Genomic DNA, 24,441 nt, shown 5'->3' with positions numbered 1-24,441 from the left:
ACCCTATCCGTCACCGCTGATATATGTCCACCCGGTTTGAGTCGTCCGTCGCTGGTATACAGCGCGATAGTGTCCTCGGCGGCATCACGCTGTCGTGTTAAAACATCATTCAGTGACACATTACCGGATTTCAATTTACCCTGGCGGTCTTGAAATACAACTATTTCGTCCGGGTCAACACTGGTTAAATTCAACGTATCAGCGATTTCATCCTCAATTAGTTTTTTTATGTCATCGGTGGCGGGCGTTTCCGTGGGTTTTTTCAGCGCCAAAACCGGTCGTCCCCAAATATCAATCATTATTATTGTAAATGTTATTCTCTAAAATCCGTTGAGCTTCTACGACTCCACTAGTATATTCGTTTACAACCACATGAGGTGGTTTTCGCGATGATGAAATCGCCGCAAGTACGTTCAATACCTCACGGCCACATATCGGTGGGTCGCTTAATCGCTGTGTTGGCAGCGTGGAATAAAAAACCCGGGCTGAACACGCCCGGGCTGAACACTCCCGGATATACCGCATGAATTCGTTTGGTGGGGCTAACCCGTATGAATCAAAATAGACGATCGCACGCGGATCAATCGCGTACGCAACCCAATGAGTTCCCGCTCCGGAGGACCCATCGAGGTTAATTATGCCTGTTTCAGTATTCCTTGGGGCCGCCGGTAATTGATCCCTCATAAAAACACCTCTGAAGTTTTTTATCGCTAGCGCGTTTGCGGCGTCTATTAAATCAAAATTAGACATGGGAGTCATAGACTCAGGAGTCATTGACTCAGGAGTCATTAACTCTCGAGTCAATAAACGGTTCCCGGTAGTCTTAGACCCTTTCCCGAGTACCATGAATACGGGGTTCCCGGTAGTCTTAGACCCTTTCCGGCTATGGGTCGTTTTTTTTTGTAGCCTTTCCCGGTTGCCTTCTTTAATGCCATTCCCGCCGCGGTACCAACGGCCCCCAACGCCGCCGCCTTAGCCACTGCTGGTGCGGCCGCGGCAATCAACGCTGGAATCGCAGCTAACAGCGGAAATATCCCACCGGTCTTTTCCATGTTTTTAATTGCTGCGGCGGAAAAATCTATTTGAACACCCTTTTTATTCTTCATCGCATCATTGAAATGTTTTATTTGACGCGCCGTCAACGATATCTTATGATTACCACCCGCCATCTGTGACGGCTTCAGCGTTATTGTGGTTCCGCATTGTTTAGCCGACTTTGATCGTAATTTCTTGACTTGACCATCAGTCAACTCTACACTGACGACACTATACGACATTTTATTGTAAACGCGTTTGTGTTTTCAATTACATGTTTTCCACTGGTGCATCAACGATTCTCATTCGTCCACCAACGCCTTCCAACAGCATTGATTTATCGCTGAGAATGACAGCAACCGCTCTATAATTAACACCACCCGGGGCTATACGAGCTCGGAAGTGTATATCAACGACGGATTGTCTCGTTAAATCAAGATGTTCCAACGAAAAGTAATAAATCGGATACAGGTTTTTAAAATCAAGTTGTGATATTTGCAAACCAGTGTCGACGTTTTGATCACGACCCATATATGACAGCAATCGATGATACACACGTGCGATATGGTTGTCATCGTAATTAAGCTGTATATCCTCGGATGGTTCCTGTTGTCCGTTTATTCTCAGCGAAACATCCCTGACTCCTAATTGATCAAATATCATATGGCTGTGTTCTTGACTACCCAATCGATTCCTATTCTGCAGCGCTATGAATATATGACGCGGGGCTGAAACACCCTGTTTTGATGCTAGGTGCCATGTAAACGTATCGGCGACGTTATCCTCTTTAGCATCAGTTGTTACCGCTAGCCAACTCAACAGCGATTTCCCTCCCTGTTCCATAAATGCTAACAATCGTGCTTCCGTGGTAACTGATGGAGTCAGCACCGGCATCCACAATGCCATTTTAGTTAAAATGACTTTACCGGCAGCGACGCCAGCAGCACGCCATATTGCATTGTTATCATCGCCCCTTCGCGTCAGCGCGATTGTATGCTTAGCCCCATAGATAACTTTTCTGACATTTCTGCAGAATCCAAATATGTGATGGAGTGGAATCGCGCATGAAAACTTTCGGCGTGGTCCTTGCAACATTCCTACTCGTGTTGCGAATCCTAGATTAAAATTATCGTTAGTACTTTTTATGATATTGAACTCAGCGCCCGGTCTTACCCTGCGGTCTGGATTGGCTGCTTCATCCTGGTCAGCTGCGGTATTTCGTGGTGTCAGCACGTTGATGTACTGAAGATGGTCAGCGCTATTATCGGTGTCCTTCGCAAACATCATAGATGGGCCCGCCGATCTTGTATAATCATCTGAATACCTCGCTAACCCAATTATCGTCGTTGCAACATCAACCTCGCGTTCTATTGATTCAATTTCTCGCCCGTCAATAAGATATCTGGCGCTCTCAAATAACGCCATGATACCGTTGTTGACGAAACCAACTCGAACACGATGGTCATCTGCGTATGGTGCATTATCGGCGGCATTTGTCACGAGTTCTCCCTCGATTTCGATAAACGCTTCACACGGCAAAAAATATTTACTGGTATCTTGGACTTGAAGTTCAATTCGCGATCGTAGGTCAGGTTGCGCTGCATAATAAGAATAATATTGATAATCACGGACAGAATCATCCCTGCGTACTGGGGCGTCCATATCAAACGCGGGATCAGCGGTACGCGCAAACATTCTATTATTTATCATGTTGATGTTTTCAATTGCGATTTTTTCGTCGTAAATTCTTTGAATTTAAACCACTCCCCGCTATCGCGTTCATGAGCGCGTTGGTTGCCGCATCGGCGGATGGCGAAGTCGTCGCCAACGACTCTAATTTTTCTTCCACGGCGTTATTTATTACTTTACTGACATTTGCAGGCATCACTGTCGTTGATGGCATTACCGGTGGTTTCTGTTTTTTTCTCCTGAATTTCACCAATGACATTAGTTTGTCCCGCGCGGCTGAAAACGCCCTTCCGGCAACATCTCCAATGGCACTAATACCCTTATCACGAATAACATCAATAGCCTTCATTCCTAATTGTTTGGCTAACGGCGCTACTTTTGGAGCCATTCTTGTAAATAACCCCGCAATGGTGCTACCGAGACCATCTCCATAGTACGCGCGGTAAACAGGCAATCGCGAGTTTACCAAGTAGACGAGTACTGGTTTATCATGGTTGTAGTGTATGATCATCCTTATTAAAAACACCAGTTTTCCAATTAATCATCCACGAGTTCGTCTATGAGCGTTCGATATGCATTAATGTCCATAATACCGCCTGCAAATAACCGCTTGCAAATATCAGCGGCCTCATTGATTATTTCCGTAGAGTTATTTCCGGCTCGTTTTCCTCCAATTAGTACTTCCAGCCGTGATATATCACTGAGAACACTATTAGGGCAGGTAACGCCGTAGGATTCTTTACCAACAGGGTATCCTTTTCCTTTTTTTGGTGTTCTACTCTTAACTTTCTCGAGGAATTTATCGTAATCGGGATCACCACGATGTGGTAATGCTTCTCTATGTTTACTCGCTAAATACACTATTCTTGCCCAGTTCTCCGTCGAGGTTATTTTTTTCTTGTAACCTTCATTGATATACTCATCTCGAATGCTCTTAGTTGATGTTGTAGCAACAAAATTAACTAATTCTTCATCGTCGTCGATGTCTCTAATTTGATCTATTGCGGACTTTTTAAGAACATTACGGGGTATATTTCCCTCTTTCTTTTTTTCTTTCGATGTTTCTTCGGGTGTTTCTTCGGGTATTTCTTCTTCTGGTTCTTTCGCAGTAGCACCTAATTCTTCCTCGTCGGCCATTGTAACATAAGGTTCTTGTGGTTCGGTTATAGCGAGTGGTGGTGGCCTCCGTGTTGTAGCAGCCGCTATTTTTGCAGGGAGTGTTTCTAAAGACCTTTTTGTTTGTTCGGTCTGAGCCGCTATCTTTTCAAGCGCACCAAGAACGGGTACAGTTGCCGCTGTAACATCCTTAGTCGCTTTAGTTACCGGGGCAAAGAGTTGTTCGCTTCCAACAGTAAAATCAGTTTGCATTTGCTGCCGCGTTTGAAGTTGCTCTCGGACCCTGTCTCGTAACGGTATGAACTTTCTAAGCGCTGCTAGCCGCTCTCTGGCTAGCCGAGTAGTGAGTGATTCACCTATCATTATTGCAATTGCGAAGCAATTTCTAATTTCTCGCCGAGTGTACCATCGGGAGCTCCACGGAGTTTTCGTCTATAATCCTTCTAATGTTTTTGATCTTGCTAGAAATCTCCCGGCGTCGTTCATAAACACGTCCGAGTTTTTTTCGTATTATTTCAACGGCAGTAAATAGTCCAATGAATGCATTTGCGTCATTGTGGTACAGGTTCTCATTAATCGTATGTTGTAATCGTTTTATAAAAAAATACTCGCGGGCCAGGGTAAAACGCCCCCGTTTCGACTGTTCGTTAATAATCTCATAATCGGATAATATTTTTTCACTGTCGAGACCATCAGATAATTCAATTCCTTGATTTTTTAATTTTGAAATCTCAGTTAATATATTATTGATGTCTTCGATATTCATTATTCTTATAAAACATCTTATTTCTAATATCAAAAATTTTAATAAAATTATTGGGGCCATTTTTGACCCCGTTTTTTGTATGGACAGTACAATGCCGTAGATCTCCACTCGAGTGTTGTGGCAGATTGCAGGCATATACATATACTTAATTAAGGACATTCACATCTTGGAACCCCAAAGCATACATCTCCGGGAGGGAGGCCTAGGGTGACAAACGTCATCGTAGACCGCCCAGAAGATATGCTTGGGGGACATCACTACATGTACTTAATTAAGGATGAATATATTTATAATGAAATGATTGATGGATGATGGGACGGCACAAGACAGCACAAACATAAAACGGCGGGGCGGAACTCTACGGCCAATTCAACCAATCAAAAGCAACCCAATTAAATTAACCCGGTTGCATGATTGTGAACAAAAGACAACCACACGCCCGGGTCAAGAGCGTGGGTTAGTTTTGATTAGTTGAATTGGCTTTCGAAAGCCCCAGGCTTATAACGAGTCATCTTGTATATAAAGTGACTAATACAGCGGCGTCAGTCACAAGGTGTGTGTTAATTTGAATTCCCTTGAATCGTTTGAATCCTTAAATACTTATTAATGGTGTTTCACGGCATTTAAATGAAACCAAATACTCAAATAAAACATTAAAAAAAAGAATACAGCTGTTAGATAATAGCGTGTATTTCATTAGTTTTCATCGTAAAATGATTAATTAATCGCAACATTAATTGGACTTCAAGGGACGCAACATTAATTAGACTTCAAGGGACGTAACTCTTGTCATGCGACGCTATCACAAAACGAGTTATCTCCCTTTGATGTTATATATGAAAATCGAATTCTGTGACCCGTCTTTTTTGAGATCGCTGTTTTAGTTATATTCTCCGCAACATCTAGAACTGATTTACTACAAATATCGAAGTATTTACCAGCCGCATTCATAGAGCGAAATATTTTTTCTTCGTGCGTTATTGTATCAAATGACTTTACGGGTTTTGCCTTTCTCATCCCTCCTGTTTTTCCAAATTTGGAATTTTGACTCGGTGTAACAGCTCTTAGATTACACAGTCTGTTATTTTGAGGACATCCATCAATGTGATCAATAACGAGACCGTCGTTGATCAGTCCGTTAAACGCTTCATACACCATCCTGTGAATAAGACAGATTTTTTTCCCAGCATTAAATCGCAAGTATCCGTGATTATTTACGGTACCAACCGGCTTCTTCAGTCTGCGGTTTCTAACAATACCGTCGCGAGATGCCTCGTAATTAACAAACACAGGGTGAGGTCTGAACTCTTGGTTCATTTGTATAATAATACTACTTGTCTAATTTATTATTTGGTTTAATTATAAACCTTGCAATATAGTCCTGAGGAGTTTTGATGACGAAGTCTGCGGTGGGGTCAATGACGGCGTTTTTAATTCGCTTGTCATAATAGCGTTTTAGTTCCCTGTATCGCTTTCCGCCACAATTGATACACAACTGCGATTTTCCTCTTACACCGACGTGGCAAACCAAGCACGGGAGAGGGCCAAGAGAGCCATTACGAACGCTTTGTAAATGATATCCGCAGAATTCACCTCTACATGATTTATTGCACGGGGTTGTCGACCCAATCATCAACCATTTGCATTTATTCATTATACTATATTCTTTCATTTAAATACTTGTTTTAATTATATGGATGAGTTTGAGAGATTAGCAGTAATTAAGCCCTGGAAAAATATTAAGTTCAATCTCGATAGAGTCCTCAAGGACACACCAAAAGCGTTAATAAACGATAGAACCCTGTTAAATAAAATACGCGATTGTATCGATGAATTCAAACGTGATGGTGCATCTCATAGTTGGTCAACATTTCGAATTGATGGCATTGTTGATGCTACCATGAACGACAACCGCGCAGCAATGATAATATCACAACTTGACGGTAAAAGGTATTTCTTCAGAGTAAAATTCATTGTCCGGGTGGAATCAGGCGATTGGATCATGCGTGATAAATTTGAACCAGTTCTCAGCGACAAGAAAACAGTCACTGTCAGCCGCGACTCCAAGCCGGGGTTGTTAACCGGAATTGACAAACCATACTATGAACGAGCGTATCCTGAAACAGCAGTTGTTTATGGAATATACCCGTTAAATAAGAAACCTGATATCGGAAAACTGAAACCGATGAAACAGTCAACTGGGATAAATTGTGTAGCAGAACGAATAATAGAGCATTTTACAAATGCATGTCGAGGAAACAAATTGACTGATTTACGACGTAGCAAAATCAACCAGTGGGAACTAACCGTAAAAGAGCGTGGAGCAACCATCAGCGACATAGCGAGATTAGAAACGTCGCTGAGATTTCCAATAACCGTTACAACAATAACCGGTGAAGTATTATACGAATCAAAGTATAAATCAAAGGGAGCCCCAATCAAAATTATTGATCATAACGAACACGCGTGGACGCCCGCGATCACAATATTTCCACGGGATAGAACAGTAAAGTATATACCCGAAGAATTCCTGGGAGAACAATTCTCCAGGGATGGTTTTCTCGCGGAGAGGAAACTATTTGATGCTATTGCTTGCTTGTGTAAAAATGACCCTGTATCAGTGTGGTTACTTCGCAGCGCTGAAAACGATGCGGATACCTTTGATCAGTTTGTAAGACCAAACGGTGAATTATATCGCACTGAAGCATTTCACAACAAGATGAAAAAAACCGCCATGGAATTTGAAGAGCATGATGAACAACTGCTAACAAATTGTTTTACGATTCCATCGGTTGTAGCTCATGTTGCAGCAAGGAAAAATGCGTGGAGACCAACGCGCAAGGAATTTCTGCCGGATGTACAATCCAGTTGTTTGGAATACTATCACGGTGGACTATGGAACACTGAATACAACCGCGACGCTATGATCTCGGTTGATATGGTTGCCTGTTATCCAGCGAGTTTTCTCGGGTATGGATCCGCCGCTGAGTATTTCAAACGATTTGGACACCCCAGTCATGAAATGACTCGTGTTGCTATTAATGGACCACTGCCTGATTTTGATTTAACCGGATTCGCTCGCATAGTATCATTTGAATTCGCGGCAGGACTCCATCGCTGTTGCTATATTTGGATCGGTAGACACATAGCTGAAAAGAAGTGGCTGCCAATAGCGCTGCTACGGTATATGATTGATTGTAGCATGCTAGTTTCGTTGATTGTCAGTGACGCGATTATATCATACCGGGCACAGACTGAAGTCTGGTTACCAGAACCGGAGCGTCTAGATAGCATAATTGACGAGTCCAGAAAAAACATTGATGCCGACGAGGAATATATCATCGAATGGTCCAGGAGGATATTTAACCAACGAAACCGCGAGGCAAAAGATCTCGGTAGAAGAATAATTGGTAAGTTCACACAAGGTGGAAAAAACCACGACTACAAACGATATTGCTCACGGCTGATTATAGATGACGCAGAATATGATTTCGTAATCAAGGACACAGTGGCAAAAAATAGATACGTGAACTGCAAAACAGCTTTCTTGTCCAATGGAACGAGGTTGGGTACAGTTGTTACCTACAGCGATGGAGACAGCCCGGCGTATCCACATTTGAGGGCGTCTATGCTGGGATATGCCGCTATCAATTTATTCTCGATGATAAATAGATTCCCCGATACCGCGGTTAGAGTAGCCGTTGATTCGTTTTATGTTGACGTAGCGTATAAGGGAAACGTAGCCGAGTTTACTAGTCCGGACGAGAGTTGGGGTACATGGAGAATTAAAAATGAAATACGACGCGATTATTCCCCGTCAGCAGATGTCACCGTTGAGAACAACTACTTACGCGGTGATAAATTGTCAGAATGGTCTAATGCACCATCGTGTTCTGATCCAATTTGTAGACACAAGACGGTTTATTTAAGCGGCTGTGGCGGGTCAGGAAAGACGACTCGGGCAATTGAATTATTTCGAACGCGGGCAAGTATAATCGTGCTTACACCGACCCATAGACTAGCGCGAGAGATAAAACAACGAAATGTTGACGCCGTTACTTATCACAGCTTCTTTCGATACAGCGGCGGTGAGTGGACTCCTGATCGAATGGGTGAAAAATTTATTCCCGACATTATCATCTGGGATGAGATATGTACTGTTTCGTTAGATACTTTACAAATGTTTCTTGAGTGGTTGCTGCGCGCGAATACAGCGGTGATCATGTGTGGCGACCATGGCCAACCACCACCATTTGTCGGCGAGGGTCCACATGATTGGTTAAGGGGTTTTGTGGACTATTATGAAGAAACCGATACTGATTACCGAGCACTTGATGAACAACTGCGCGAGGTTAAGAAATTAATCAGATTACAGCCGGATAGAATTCAATGTGAAATAATTCGCGAGGTGATTCCGGAAACGCCGTTAAATGAATTCTGGGAAACATGGAGACCAAACGATTTGATTGTAGCGAGTAGAAAGATAGTCAGAGACACACTTCAGCGGAAGTTGTTTACGTTGCATAAGGAAAAGTTTCCAACGCGTCCAGTGCCGTTATGTTATAGACCCGCGGACACACGGCGGCAGAACATTGAAGTTAAAATTCCAGCCCCGACAGCGTCGGGGACAAAAAAACAAATTCTCGTGCTGAATGATATCGTGCTCGTTGATATCAGCGTCGTCGAGGACGCGCTACGTGCTGATAAATCCCCGTGGACGCTAGGATACGCAACAACAATACATTCCTCGCAGGGACTAACCATCACGGACACAATTGTTTGGATAGTTGATAATCGCATCGAATGGTCGAATCTAGTCTATCTTGCAGTGTCCAGAGTACGAAGGATAAATCAGCTTCGAAGAATTGTTATTGACGGAGCCGGTGACGGAGTCACTGACGAAGCCGGCGACAAAGTCACCATCGATGCAAGCGTCATTGATAGAAAACTCTCGGGTTACCGCCAACAGGATAAAAAAAAACAGCGGCGTTTTGATATTGATGCCGAATTAATAATCTCGCTACGACAACAACAGAATAATCACTGCGCGAGTTGCAATTGTATAATGAGTTGGCGTTATTCGGATAAAGACACTCGCCAATTTACCGTGGATAGGATCGATAACAGTCTCGGTCATGTCAAAAACAATGTGAGGTTGACCTGTCTTGAGTGTAATAGACGCAACGGCGCTAGTTAAGACCACGCGGGGGTAATTGAGTATCGTTAGGTATCACTTGTAGTTGCTCGCGTGTAAATCCGCGCTGAGGAGCAATTGAATCCAGTCTATAGATCGGTGGTCTACCAGTTGATCGTGTTATCGTTGATATGTTATGTGTGGTAACACTCCAAATAGGATCGGTAGCCCTTTTTTTACCGCCTTCAAGCTCTCCTGGTTCATATAGATATCTAACAGTGACATCGCCAAGAATCGGCTTAGAAACGCTATTTATTTTTAATTTTCCGGGTATATACTCGTATTTAATCGCGTCGCTGGGCTTCATGTTGATTACTCGGGTAATCTCGTTATTTAACGCTGCAATTACACCTGGCAACCTTTTAACCCATTCACGAGATCGTTTTTCTTGGATGAATTCCTTCGCGTATTGATATCCAAATAACCGTTCAGCGAGAGTCCGATTGAATCGTTCAACAATTGCCTGATCACGATGTAGCGCAGTATGACCTCGTCGTATCGCGACGCTATGATGTTTCAGCGTTGATAAAACAGCGCCGCGAAATTCACTACCAGGATCAACTTGTAATAGATTTGGCCAGCGCAGAGGACCTCTTCGATAAATCCGCTCAAACGCATCGGCTACTTCAGTTGCTGACTTTGTTTTCAATGGTTCCGCTTGTTTGTATCGACTCGCAACATCAACTACGGTTAGCGCGTATTTGTAACCGTTGTCATGCGGCAGAAATAGTATATCAGCCTGATGAACTTCATTAGGTACGCTGACATCAAAGCGCGAGAAGTTGATTTGTTTAGGCGGTGGTAGATAGATTTGCCATACAGCCTGTTTGGATAACCAATTAGCCGCAGTGGTCTTTGTTACCTTTGCAGCGCTTGCAAGCTTACCAATTGCGGCCTTCCCCTTCCAGTATCCTCTCGGAGAATAATAGATGGAATCCATCGTTTTTCTTGGATGATTGTTATTAATTACCAGCGCCAATCATTAATTTACCTTTCATAGCCGATTTTACCAACCATGAGGCCAATTTTTCTTTGACGGATTTATCAGGAATAGCATTTAGCGCGTGAATTAATTTTACATCCGCGATATGACGCTGTTGCAGATCGCTACTTTTGTAAGCAACATCATGAGCATGACACGCCTTATCGATAGCGTTTATTGGATACTCACCGGGTTTGGGCTGATTTTGATCATCGAGTCTAATATCTAATCGTGTTCCGGGGCCACAGTAGTTATATCCTGGGAGGTGTTTTTCTCCTGGATACTTTGCCCACGGTGTTCCGGGGAGTTTTGCCAATTTGGCTGCGATGTCACCTCCTCGCTTTTTTTTAAAACATCTCCGGGTCTAATAGAAATAAATCTAAATTTCTTTGTACCGCATTGTACACACTTACCAGTAAGCGCCGATCTGTTATTTCTTGTCGTAACGGTTGTCATATCATTTGTGCCAGTACGCACTCTACACTTCACACAATATAGATCCATAATTTATGTATAGAGATATGAATATAATTGATTTTTCGGCGACTAAAACAAGAGAACCAGTTAAGCATGTTGCAGCGTTACCAAACTCGATCCGGATGATTATCATCGGACCATCTGGATCCGGCAAGACGCAATTGTTACTCAATTTAATAATGAGATGGATGAAGTGGGATAAGTTGTATTTGGTTGCTCCTAGCGTAGATGATCAACGATGCTACGAGGTGTTGAAAGATTTCAACGAGAATGCATCAGCGATCGCTAAAAAGAATGTTATTGAGTTTATTACAGATATCAATGATGCACCAGGTATCGATGATATTGATGGCGATGTTAACAATCTAGTCGTGTACGATGATGTTATGTTAGACAATCAAAAGAACCCAGCTAGGATATTTTCCAGAGGCAGGCATAAAAACACTGACGTGATATATGTCACTCAACGATACACTCAGATTCCAAAAGTAATCAGAGATAACTGCAATATTCTTGCTGTATTCAACGGCGTTGATACACACACGCTACGAAATATCTGGCAAACTTGGTGTGGCGGTGACATGGACTTTAATGGTTTTCGAAACTTTTTTAGTCATGCTCAGTCGACCCCACATGGATTTGTAACGATAAATTTACATGATCCTCGGACACGATATCGTATCGGACTTGACCAAATATTCGGTTAGTTGTAAATAACCACTTAGCAGCAGAGGGGGCGATGACATCGACGCGGTCGTCGCTGTGCTTACCGGACGCTGACGACACTGGGGATCGGCGCGCAGAAGGTGTTAATTAAACCAAATGACGTCACCATCGTGTAGGATGGACCGTCGTCGTTTTTTTTTTTACCAGGCGCTGACGACACTAGATCGTTGAGTGCAGAAAGTATTAATTAAGCAAAATAACGATTGGACAAAATGTCCGATTCGCCCCCCCTGCTGCTGTTTACGCCATCCACAAAATAATGTTTGTCGTCGTCACGTTTGCTCATCCCAGTTCGTATGTCGTGTATAAACTAAGGTATTATTACAAGACATGCTTTGATGTCTGAACATTGCCACAGGCTAGAGTTAATCTCTTACGCAAGTTTACCGTGACCAGAGAGAAGATCCGGCATCTTGAATCGGCACATGCGTTAGATAGCGCAACTTCCCACCTAGGTGTTACAGCTTTGTCCTAGATCAGAGGAACCGCGATCGAACGGGGCGTGTTCAAAATCAGTCCCCACGTGGACAGACAGCGAGAAGGACATTGTCCGCTAAGTTTGATTTAGTCGGGTCAAAGCGACATCCAATCGAAATTGAGATAGAGGGTGTGGTAACATTTTCGATCCGAATTATAACTTCTAAGTAGCAAGCGAAAATTTAGTTTCGCCTGGGAAGAATGATGAGCAATATAGGGTTACTCCGAGAGAGCCACTCGTAATTTGGCGGTAAAACGTAAAGAGGAGATTCTAAGGAACGACAAAGCTTCGTAAAGCAAACTTTTCTGGGGGACAGAACTTTCGGTTTAGTTAAGTCGAGTCTCTAAGATGGGAGACGAAAGTAAGACTAGCAAAACAGTCGGAGTCGACAAGTTTAGTCGGCATGGAGGAGAAAAAGAAGTCGATGAAGAGAAAGTGGAAAAGAAGGAGCATAGATAAGTCGAGGAGGAGAAGGAATTTGGAGAAAGGCAAGGAAGAGGAGGAAGAATTGGAGGAATAGGAGAGAAGAATACACAGATGAGTATAATACAAGGACAGGTGGAAAGCTATTTCACACTACAAATCAAATGATGCAATAGGCTATCAGAGAGTCGAGCGGAAGGAGAGTACTTGGAAAATTTAATCAGTTGACTGTTATACTGTCATTAAATTGTTATTCGTTGAATTTCACTTTTTTGTATATTCAATCATTTAAACGTCGGCATTGCTGACTGGGGGCTCGGAGCTTTATATTTATCGTTCACTAATTTAACCTCCAACCAACATCGAGCCTGGGTGGGACTTCTACAACAATTTAAATATAATATTGGGTGCACCCAACCCCAACCATAACACCTCCCACAGTGGCGGCATAACAACCCGTCACAACACAGTCGTCATATACAATATTAATCTTTTCTTTAAAACGCTATCCATTCCTTCTTGTATTACGTGATTACATTCATTTTCATTGCGATTAAATGAGCAAAACCGTTATACCTTTTCAATTTTATTTTTTAAAGTTTCTTTACAATCTCTCTTTTTAAAACTTGATATGTCTTGAAAGAATAAAGTTTTGACCGTAAACCACAAACCTGTAACTGACCACTTTCACATCAATTTGTGGTAAATCAAATACGTGGTCTTGCCATAGTAACAAGTGTAACAGAAAGTCTTCTGAATCTGCACGAATGCATATATAATCAATATTAGTTATTAATACTATCATTATATCAGCTTATTTGATTTTCATCAACCATTTTGATAATTCTAAAAGATGAAATGAACCGCGAACTGGTTTGGTTACTCTGATTTCCTCGCCCTTCAAACTGACTAGCACCATGTCATCGTGAATAAGTGTTCACCTCGCAAACGAAACATCTTGGCTGCATTTGAAAAAGATTTAATCTATACATATTTTATTGTTATTGTTTTCCTGAGATTTTCTATCTATCTTTCTTTGCGTAACAGTTACGTAGATCTCCAAACGGATGAAGTGTTAAATGACCCCTTGAACATAATGATACTCGTAGTTTACTAGGTCTGAATGATCGTATGACGAGTAAAAGATTTCTAATTATGGCACAGTTGTTTCATTAAATCTTCCATGTATTCATTGGGTAAGTATCCATCATCAAATATTCAGACTGTATATTTGTAAAGTGTTTCGGTAATTCTTTGAACTTTTGGTTTTCTCGCAATTCACTCTTGTTAATTAAGCCATATTCACACTTTATCGGTATTCCTACTGTGGCAGGCATTAAATTTGTACTGAAGGAACACTTTACTTTTTTGTGTTCCGGTACATCTCTTACGTACTTGTTCCGTAACTACATACAATGTACCATACTGATGATCAGACGCAAGAGTATCTTGGGTCAAATACATGAACATGTTCTGTATGAGAATTTGATTATTTTTTTTTGGGGGGGGGGGTATTAGTGACAGAATGGTCCAATCACTAATACATTTGCATGTGTTTATATACCAAATACCAAACAGGGAGTAGGGGTAAGAAAGGGGCCTTGGTATAGCGCTCATTACGAGCGCTAACGCAAACGCGGGCTAAGACCTCGTTCCCACCAAGAAAAACACCCCATCTTGGGTCAAATACATGAACATGTTCTGTGTCAGAATTTGATTATTTTTTTTTTGGGGGGGGGGCGGGGTATTAGTGACAGAATGGTCCAATCACTAATACATTTGCATGTGTTTATATATCAAATACCAAACAGAGAGTAGGGGTAAGAAAGGGGCCTTGGTATAGCGCTCGTTACGAGCGCTAACGCAAACGCGGGCTAAGACCTCGTTCCCACCAAGAAAAACACCCCATATGGAACACTAGTATATGCAAAACACAAAAACAAACATAACACCTCTGCTTATTTCTAACTCTCGCTCTCTCTTAACTATACAGCTCCCGTACTGTATAGTTGACAAATATAAATTGGAATTTTGGCCACAAAAATAAAAGAGGGGGCCAAAACTAGAGTCAGGTGAAATACGACAAATAAATAAAGTATGGACCCTCACTCGAGCACAGCCCGCCTCATTTCAAAATTATGCGATGAGCGACACATATAAGCACGCACATAAAACACTAGGTTTTTTTTTTCTATTGAAAATAGTACACCGCTCAGTTGCCCTTTCAAAAATGATTAATAAAGTATAATAAAAAATAATTAAAAAAAACTAGTACTAAGGCAAACTGGGGAAATTTGACTGATATGCTGTCTCAACACGGAAACTAATATAGCATTCACACATATAGCAATACACATATAGCAAACACGAGACTAAGGAGACCTCTAGCAAAGGTCACAAACACGAACTAGGGGAGCGAATTCGAGCTAGGTGAAAGAAACTTGGCTCGGATGAACACCCCTATAGATAACACTAGGAAATATAAATACCCCATCAAAAATTTAAAATAATTAAATTTTTGATTGAAAATTCTTTTTGCAAAAATAAAACAAGCAACATACCTGGGTGATACACTTACACATAAAACACTTTTCACTTTTTTTTGGAAATGGGGGGAGGGGGCTTCTGTCTGGTGCCCCCCCCCCCCCAAGAAAAAGAATGGTCCAATCTAATTCTTTTGATGCGTCTATTCTGTGTCAGAATTTAATCTTTTTGCATTAGTGAATGAATGGACCAACCTAATTCTCTTACGAGCAGGATATATTGAATCTAATCCTGGTCCTGATAGTAATTAAACTTTATCGCTTTCAACAGATTATAGTACTTGACATAAGTAGATTCTACAACAATACCCCCCCCCAGTATCGTTAATCCACACTAATGTAGAAAATATCACTCTTAGATAGGTTTAATATATGAAGTTCAGTGCCGGATCAGGTCAAGTTTGGGGAACGGGGGCCGGGGGGGGGGGGAGGGGGGGAAACGGGTGTGTGTCGAAAATTTCAAAAGGACCATGACTTTCATCGAAAGGGCACCAAAGCAAACGTATGTGTCTATTGACTCAAAGTGTGCATACTACTCAGTAAACGAACGCAAGAGTAAAACGATGGTCACATTTTAATGACAACTGATGTACGTTTGTGTGTGTGTAATTTTTTTTTTTTTTTTTAGCATGGCGGGTGGGAGCCCAAACACGCTGGAAACATCGCCCCCCAATCCGGCCCTGGAATTAAATCCTGACCAGATTGTGCTATTCGTAATGATGATACTCAGCTGAAGATACAGAGAATATTATAGGTGTGAACGATATTAGTCACTGAAGTGGGGAAGGGGTGTCATGTTAAAGAAAACGTACACAGAATACGCTGTTTGGTAATAGACGGCCTAGAGTTGATTCATCCGTCAAACTTAATAGCTTACCACTACATGTTTGTCCCCATCCCCCAACCCCCAAAAAATTATGCGGGCATCTGTAACTGGATTGAAATTATTCTGCGATCTAAATCCATTCTGAAAAATATATTCTGACACCCCACCCCCATTTCTAAATCTAAGAGTTTGAATCTCATAGAGAACAAGCATTCAATTGATTTAAATAATATTACAAATGATGACTTCAACAAAAAATATCTGGATTTATCAAATGAATAAATAAAGACAACTGAGAATTTGTTTACCTTTTCTCAAGTCACAAAACAAAACAAGCCAATACACTTCAATGAAACTTCAAAAGTTCGTTTTTTTATTTATTGGCTATGGCGCAGAGTGTTTCGGCACTTGATCACGTATTAGTAGAAACCCTAACTATAGTGCAAGTCACATGGGTCATGTATGTGTATTTACTCATTTTAAATTAAATGTAAATTGTTCTTTTAAAACTTAACACTTATTTTCTTTAACCAAAGTCAATTCAAATCCTGATTATTGAATGCTCTGCGCCTTAACTCTTATATATCGATTTTAAATCAACTATTTGTTAACATGAGTGTGTGTTGGGCCCAGTCCCACTCATGAAAGCCCTTCAATCAATTCGTTAGGGACATATAGCCCTACGACCTTACGGCTAAATTAGCAGGGTTCCTTGAGCACATAAATGCCTTGGGGATGTAGCACTAATTCTTTCCCCCAGGAACATTTAGCATCCCGTTGTGCGGGAATAAACCCGTCACACATGCCTTTCTGGGCGCACGCGACGTAAATCCAAGTAAACAATCAAAAAGCCATGGACTTTTACAATGGTGGCCATGTAGGCACACTAAACTTGGGTCAAAATAAGAGTGCGTCGAGTGGAACCATCACAATCGATGGTAGTGCGAATTTGTTTATCAATATGCATAGCTTTATTGTGACGTCACAGCACGCGACATTCAGTCCGGATTGTACTGGATCACACCTTTTGGTTCATCTTGTCCAAAATTATCTGCATTATTTAGACGCCCCGAGAAAATTATCCAGAGGAATATGGATGCATACAAATCAAAATGAAGCGAATACTTGTCACTTAAAGGTATGTAGAATCAAATTATAAAAAATGACATTCGCTGTTGAATGCCTACATGACCCATGTGACTTGTTTTATAGATTATATCCTGTGGAGCAGCGGATAATTTCTACAATAACAATAACCCGATTTCAGTTATTCAAAAACTAGATGCAGTTAAATTGTTTCTGGGAATATGATTACATGGATTATTATTATTATTATTATTATTATTATATGCAGTGCGTACTCAACCATTTAACAACGTCATCATCAGCAAGGTGCAGAGCCTGCAGTCCATCGGGGGAACTTTGTCAGTGGACAGTTGTTCACAATGTGTGACATGGTCTGAAGAGCTCCACAGCAACAGGAAAAGTTAGTGACCTGGCTCCATGGGATAAGGTTGACAGCACAACGACCCTGTCTTGTCCGAAGGAGGTTCAGTGTGGTCCACAGATGACGTGGAAGGTTGAAGCCAGGAGGATAGACAGATGGCTCAGCTACAAGTGAGTGGTTTACAACATCTGTTGAAGACCACTCGACACTCCATGCCGAAATAGCTGTCATTTCCTCCGGCAACAAACCTAACTAGATTGGGCGTCTCGAAGTCAAGCGGACTACTGAATGTGAGATGATGTCCGTGTACAGTGGAAGTTTCTTCACTGGCAAAGACCTTAGCCAACACTTTTGCGGTTGCTTCCTTGACACGCAGATATGGAGGAGGAATGTTGCTGAGTAGCGGCAGCCATGGTAAAGGAGCAGGACGTAGTATTCCAGAGATTATACGCATTGTTGTGTTGAACTGGACATCATTTAACTTAGTGTGGGATGATTGAGCCCAGGCAGGAGCACAATACTTGGCTGTCGAATAACAGAGGGCCAATGCTGATGTCTTTAGTGTCTGAGTACTAGTGTCCCAAGTAGAGCCAGCCAGTTTCCGGAGTAGGTTGTTTCGAGTTCTTAGTTTTGCTGCAGTTTTCTTCAGGTGGTTGTGGAATGTCAGAGATCTGTCCCGAGTCACACCAAAGTATGTTGGTGTCGGTCGTGTTTTATTTGCTGCCCATTAAGGAGGACGCAAAATTCACGGTTCACATTTGCATTGTTATGGTGGAAGACGCTGGAGATTGTCTTTGTTGCGCATGGCTGTATACGCCATTTCTTGAAGAAGAAGTCCGTCATATCCTCCAGGCCCTTGTTTAGTATCCAATCTAACTTAGTAAATGAGCGACTTTGGGTCCCCAGAGCAATGTCATCTGCAAACACGAACTTACGCGACTGTGTTTCAGTTAAGTCATTGATATAGACATTGAAAAAGCTTGGCGAAAGGACAGACCCATGTGGGAGTCCATTAGTCTGTCGTCTCCACAAGCTGAATCTCTCTCTCTCTCTCTCTCTCTCTCTCTCTCTCTCTTTGATGTGCATTCGGAAGCGCCTGTTGCGAAGGAACAGTTCAACAGTCTCAACTGTCCAGTGCGGCAATACTTTGGAAATTTTCAACAGCAGCCCTGCATGCCAGACCGTTTCATATGCCGCTGCTAGATCAGAAAACAAATCCAGTTTTAAGGTGTCTCAGAAACCCGCTTTCAACAAATGTAGTCAGGACAAGGACTTCATCAGAAGTTCTACGGCCATGCCCGAAGCCTTCCTGCTCAACAGTTATAATATTCTTCAAGTCAGGTCCAATTCTTTGGAGAATCAAGCGCTACAGTACCTTAAAACAGACTGAAAGCATGGAGATGGACGATAACTCATCGCACTGATGGATCTTTGCCAGGTTTTGGAATCGCAATAATATCACGCTCCACGATGCGTAAACAACGAAACATTGCTAGATAACCTTGTTAGTAGAAATCCCACACACAGAAGTGCTGGCTAAAAATAGCCAACACTTTGCTTAACGAAAAAAATAAATCAACAAATTATTCGCATATTTTCTACCTTGGACATTATAATGAAGAGGAAGATCCGAAAGCACAATCTTTTAATGGATATTTATCAACACATTCATTTCCTAAGTAGTTAGAGCATCTGCCTCGGATGCGGGAGGTCGCGGGTTTGAACCCCGGCCGAGTCATACTGAAGATTTATAAAAATGGTTGCAGGAGCTGCCTCGCTTGAAGCTCAGCATTAAGAGGTTAGTGTTAGGACTGGTCGGACTGGAGTCAGGATAATGTGACTGGGAGGGATATGGTTCTGCATGTATGTGGCATGATGGCCCAGTGCTTTACATCACTATGAACTGCCACACTGCAGATATCGTAGCGATATGACTGAAAAGTTGTTCAAATCCAAATCTCACACATTACAGAAGATAGTTAAAAACAAATGTTTTTTCTGGAACTGAACGTTATGACCATGGATGATGTCTGAAAGGTATTTTCTACCTTTGATACAAATAAAGTATCGGATTCCGATTTTGTCAGTCATAAACTAATGAAAGAATTAGTGGATGTGAACCTGTCACACACTTATCTAAGTATTCACTAAATATTTTAAAATTTCCTTCTCTGTCTAAATTTGCCTGCGCATAAGAAACATTACAACAGTGACATAAACAATTGTCGCCTAACATCTCTTTTCAGTAGCTTTGTCAAGATTTACGAGAGTTTTGAACACAGACGTATTTTAGAATACTTCCTATCTAATCATATAATATACCTGTTAAGTCTGTAGTTTTTACCGGATGACTTCACTGTTAATTAGATGCTTCACACATATCATTGTTTCAGCAAAAGCTCTACACGAAGGAAAAGAGGTCAGGATCGCCTTTCCGTGTAATCAGCAAGACTTTTGGTAGGGTCTTGCACTTTGGACTTCTTCAGTAGCTAAGTTTTTCTGGAATAAATTTTAACATGATTTTACAGTTATTCGTACATAACGAGTTATTCCTGGTAGACAGTGATTGGAGAAATATTAGTACAGTAGTACTACAAAAATAAATTTAATGACCTTTGTTATTTTATGATCTTCACTGATCATATTGGAGACAAAATCCAATATAATATACGATTATATGCAGATGATGCATGTTTAGTCGACAAGCCTACGCTGCCTGCTTAAGTCTTGAACTCGGATATAACAAACAACGCATGTATCGTTTACACAGTGGGTAGTCAGTTTTAATCCCTACAAAACATAATCAATGTTTATCTCTAAACCCTTTCATATTGCGATATATCTTAATAATAGATTAATAAACCAAATAAACTTTCCCTGCCACTTAAGCCTCACTGTTTCTTCCGATGGTACTTGGCATAATCATTTATTTAATATCATAACTTCACCTTATTTGAACATAGGATGAAAAGTTAAAGTCGCATTAACTCGAGGGTATATTTTATTGTCTTACAAATACATACACAATTATCAACAAACGACGAATAAGATCTTTTTTTATTTACTTCGTAAACAAAACCAGACAATCACACATACAAAAGGGAGGGGTAGGATTTATTATTTGTTTACCTGCCAACACACATGACATACAAAGGGAGGGGTAGGATGTGTTACGGTTTACCTGGCAACACACAAATACATACAAGAGGATGGGTAGGATCTATTATTTGTTTACATGCCAACATACATACACATATAAAGGGAGGGGTGTTTATATATATATATATATATATATATATATATATATATATATATATATATATATATATATATATATATATATATATATATATATAGTGTTGGTATTCTTTTATTTTCATAAAGATAAATATGCATACACATGCAAAGTACATATCATAAATAAATATAAATATTGTTCACGCATTTGTCATGAAATTAATAGTATACACTAATAAACACGTGGCAAGTATCGACATAAAATACTCTGAGTTTATATGATATACCATGCTAATTAATAGGCGTGGATATTTCTGCTCAGGTGACAGGTAAATTCTGTATTGTGGACTTGTGGTATGTGAACCAATCAAATAAGAATGAATCATTGGGAGCTTTATGATCTGCATTTGCTTAACTTCAGACTGAATGGTAATAACAATCTCTCTCTCTCTCTCTCTCTCTCTCTCTCTGTGGAGATCGAGTGCATACAATGCACAAATCATTGTTTGTTTCGAAAAGCCGCATTTAATTCACACAGTGTGTGCATCCTAGTCACACACGAGTTGCAAACGACCTCTCTCAAAGTTTGATTCTCCGCTAGTTTGTACTTTTTTATATAGATAACGAGAGATACAAAACCGTATCCCCTAACAATGCATAAATGTGTGCAGGAAATGTCAAATGATGATATTTGCTACATGCCACAAGCATAATATATTATCTTTGTTTTTACTGTTAAATCAGGCACTAGCTGCCAGGTCTCGTTTATGTATCCGATTAGAGCTAGTAGAGGGTTAAAACACGCAGTTAGACATGCAATTTGCAACTGTATTGTAAATTAAACATATTTTCCCCATATTTCTGGCCGTATTCCTCGACGAGCATCACTTTTCCTTCTTTGTTTCTAATACTGTATACATCTGCCTGATAGATAAAGTCAAAATAAGTACCCCTTTTCATGAGCTTGCATTTATATGATACTCTCCCCCGTCGTATATGTATGTGTATGTGTTTGTATCAAACAAAATATCCCTCCATTTGTATGTGTACGTGTCTGTATGGTTGAAAGAAATATTTTTTCCCTCTCCGACATTTTATTTGTATGTTTAGTTGATGTGAACAAATAGTAGACCGTAATATATATATATATATATATATATATATATATATATATATATATATATATATATATATATATATATATATATATATATATATATATATATATATATATCCTATTCAAATTATATGTGTGCATGCATAAAACAAAATACCTTTCCCATTGTACGTGTTTGTGTATATAAAACAAGATAATAGATGCCACACCCTTTGTACCGTCGGTTCTCAATGTATATTGTAATGTCAATTACAATCAACACGCCTTGACCGTTCACTGCAGCACACACACACATACATACATAACATTTATAAAGCACTGACACAATTTTAAATAAATCTTCCGAAATTCATTAAAAAATTTAATGAGTCTTTATTTAAAACAGGTCGACTAAAAGAAAAGAGATGCATGCCAGCCAAAAAGTAGAAAATGAACACGTAAGTCATTTTGTAAGTAAACACCAATCTTCATTCATTCAAATAGACAATAAGTTAAATAACTAAAATTTGTAAAATTTTCTTCTATATTTGGACATTATGGAAAATTAAGGCAACATTGTTCTGCAAAGTAAGCCATATTTTACAAGCTCATCGATGTTCTTAAAAGTCATGTATCGTTAGTTTGATATTGCTTTTAACAAGTCCATGTTCTGCTACTTTTTCACAGTGTGATTTATGGCATGACGTCTAAAAAAATACTATTTTCCGGACATGACCCCTAAATGAACACTATGTTCCGCGTACACTCTTCCTCTTATTGTAATACTGGAAAAGAATTTACTTTCATTTTGTAGTTTTCAAATTTGCAACTCTCCACCGATATGTAAAGCATGCTGCCAAAACAGTGCCATTGAAAAATAAGAGTTAATAATTCTGCCGGGATACTAATTTGTTTGAACAGATTAGTAAATCTATAAAGTGATTAGCAAATCATTTTAACATAATACAGTAGTAACCGCACGCGTTGATCTTCTATGTAGGATTTACAAATAAAACCCTTCTGAAGGGACACAGACATGAGCGCAAAGTCATAACTTATAACCATATTTTTTACAAAGTTGTATACAACAAATGTATGAACAGCAATCAAGATATGAGTGAAAATGAGTTTGTTAAGCCTCAGTAATTAGGCCATATTGTTAAATTTCCATAGAGCTTCACAGTATATTGTCATGTTAAACTATCTATAGGGTACAATACCCTCCAAAACGTAATGTTAAATTCCTTATCAAACCAATCGCTAATGTTAAATTCACTGAGGCCTTATCAATGCAAACGTAATGTTAACTCCATGTGTGTATTTTATTCATCAACAAGGCTTTTCATTCCGTCGGTTTCGATTTGAAATTTGCTTTTATTTTTCAAGTTTCAATATTGTAAGCATAAAATTCCGATAGTCATAACTTTACAAAAGTGCAAAATATTGCAACCCCTCAAAATTCCATCACTTGAATTGTGGACAAAAACCAATATTGCATTTTAAGCAATAAGGTCACTGGATGTATTGGAAGACAGTTACAAAAAAAAGCTTCCTGTATAGCAACTGACGTTTATTCGTGAGTCAGTTTGCCAGGTAGACGATAAAAATGATGTGCTTATCCCCTGTACGTTTGATTTTTGTTTTAGAAATACCGTTGCTTGGAAACATGTAAAAAAAAATGTAAACATATTTCGTTTGTGACATCTCTTTTTCAACAATTAAGACATTCCTTAAGAGAAATTAGTATTTAAGTTTAGGAATGAAACATTATGGTAGATAATTTTGCAATTTATAAACAAAATCCCAAAAGGAGAATACGTGCAGGATATTGCATCTAGAGGTGTGCATTAGTGTTTTAGGATGTTGAACTGGTTTAGAGGAGCACTTTACAATGTGGGTTTTTTGAAGGGGGAGGGGGACAACAGTCGTTTGTTGTGCTGCATTACTTTTTAAAACTCTCTCTCTCTCTCTCTCTCTGAAATAATAACAATAACTCGTGCGACACATACACATAAAGGCAGATTTATAACTTGTAATCTTTTTTTGTTGACAAAAATGTATCAATGCTGAGCAGCGACACAGTATAATTAGTGAATTTCAGTGCAAGCTTTGTCTGTAATCAGGCCGTAATATTAAAATTCCATTTGGCCCCATAGTGTCATCTATCATGTTAAAATTTCCATAGGGTGCTTTACCCTTTCCAATGCAATGTTGAATTATTATGGATCCAATATCGACTCAAAAATAATGAAAATTTCTGTGTATATTTTCTTCATCAACATAGCTTAAGATTCCCTTTAACATATTTATGGACTTGTTTTGGACACCATTCGTTATTTAAAATTGACTTTAGTTTTTAAGTTTAAATGTCAAATGTACTAGGTTGTGAGTCGTAACTGTGTATGG

At 40.1% G+C, this 24,441-nt stretch overlaps 1 protein-coding gene and 1 long non-coding RNA gene across 7 annotated transcripts in view; one reads left to right on the top strand and one right to left on the bottom strand.

The window, feature by feature from the left end:
- The window catches only part of LOC149786091 (uncharacterized), a 38,902-nt gene that overhangs the window by 11,712 nt on the left and 2,749 nt on the right, over positions 1 to 24,441 (bottom strand). For both annotated transcript variants that reach the window (XR_016424874.1, XR_016424873.1), the window contains exon 2: positions 20,025 to 20,201. This is a non-coding gene — a long non-coding RNA (uncharacterized LOC149786091). The remainder of the gene's footprint in view (positions 1 to 20,024; positions 20,202 to 24,441) is intronic.
- LOC149786090 (baculoviral IAP repeat-containing protein 7-B-like) overlaps positions 22,442 to 24,441 on the top strand; it is a 71,350-nt gene continuing 69,350 nt past the window's right edge. For all 5 annotated transcript variants that reach the window (XR_016424871.1, XR_016424870.1, XR_016424872.1 and 2 more), the window contains exon 1: positions 22,442 to 22,493. The gene's annotated coding sequence lies outside the window, so the exon portion shown is untranslated. The remainder of the gene's footprint in view (positions 22,494 to 24,441) is intronic.

This window comes from Sinohyriopsis cumingii, chromosome 12 (assembly GCF_028554795.1).
Source record: "Sinohyriopsis cumingii isolate HCF-2022 chromosome 12, ASM2855479v2, whole genome shotgun sequence".
Taxonomy (NCBI): domain Eukaryota; kingdom Metazoa; phylum Mollusca; class Bivalvia; order Unionida; family Unionidae; genus Sinohyriopsis; species Sinohyriopsis cumingii.
Note: the sequence above shows the minus strand (reverse complement) of the source record. Positions and strands in the feature narration are given on the sequence as shown.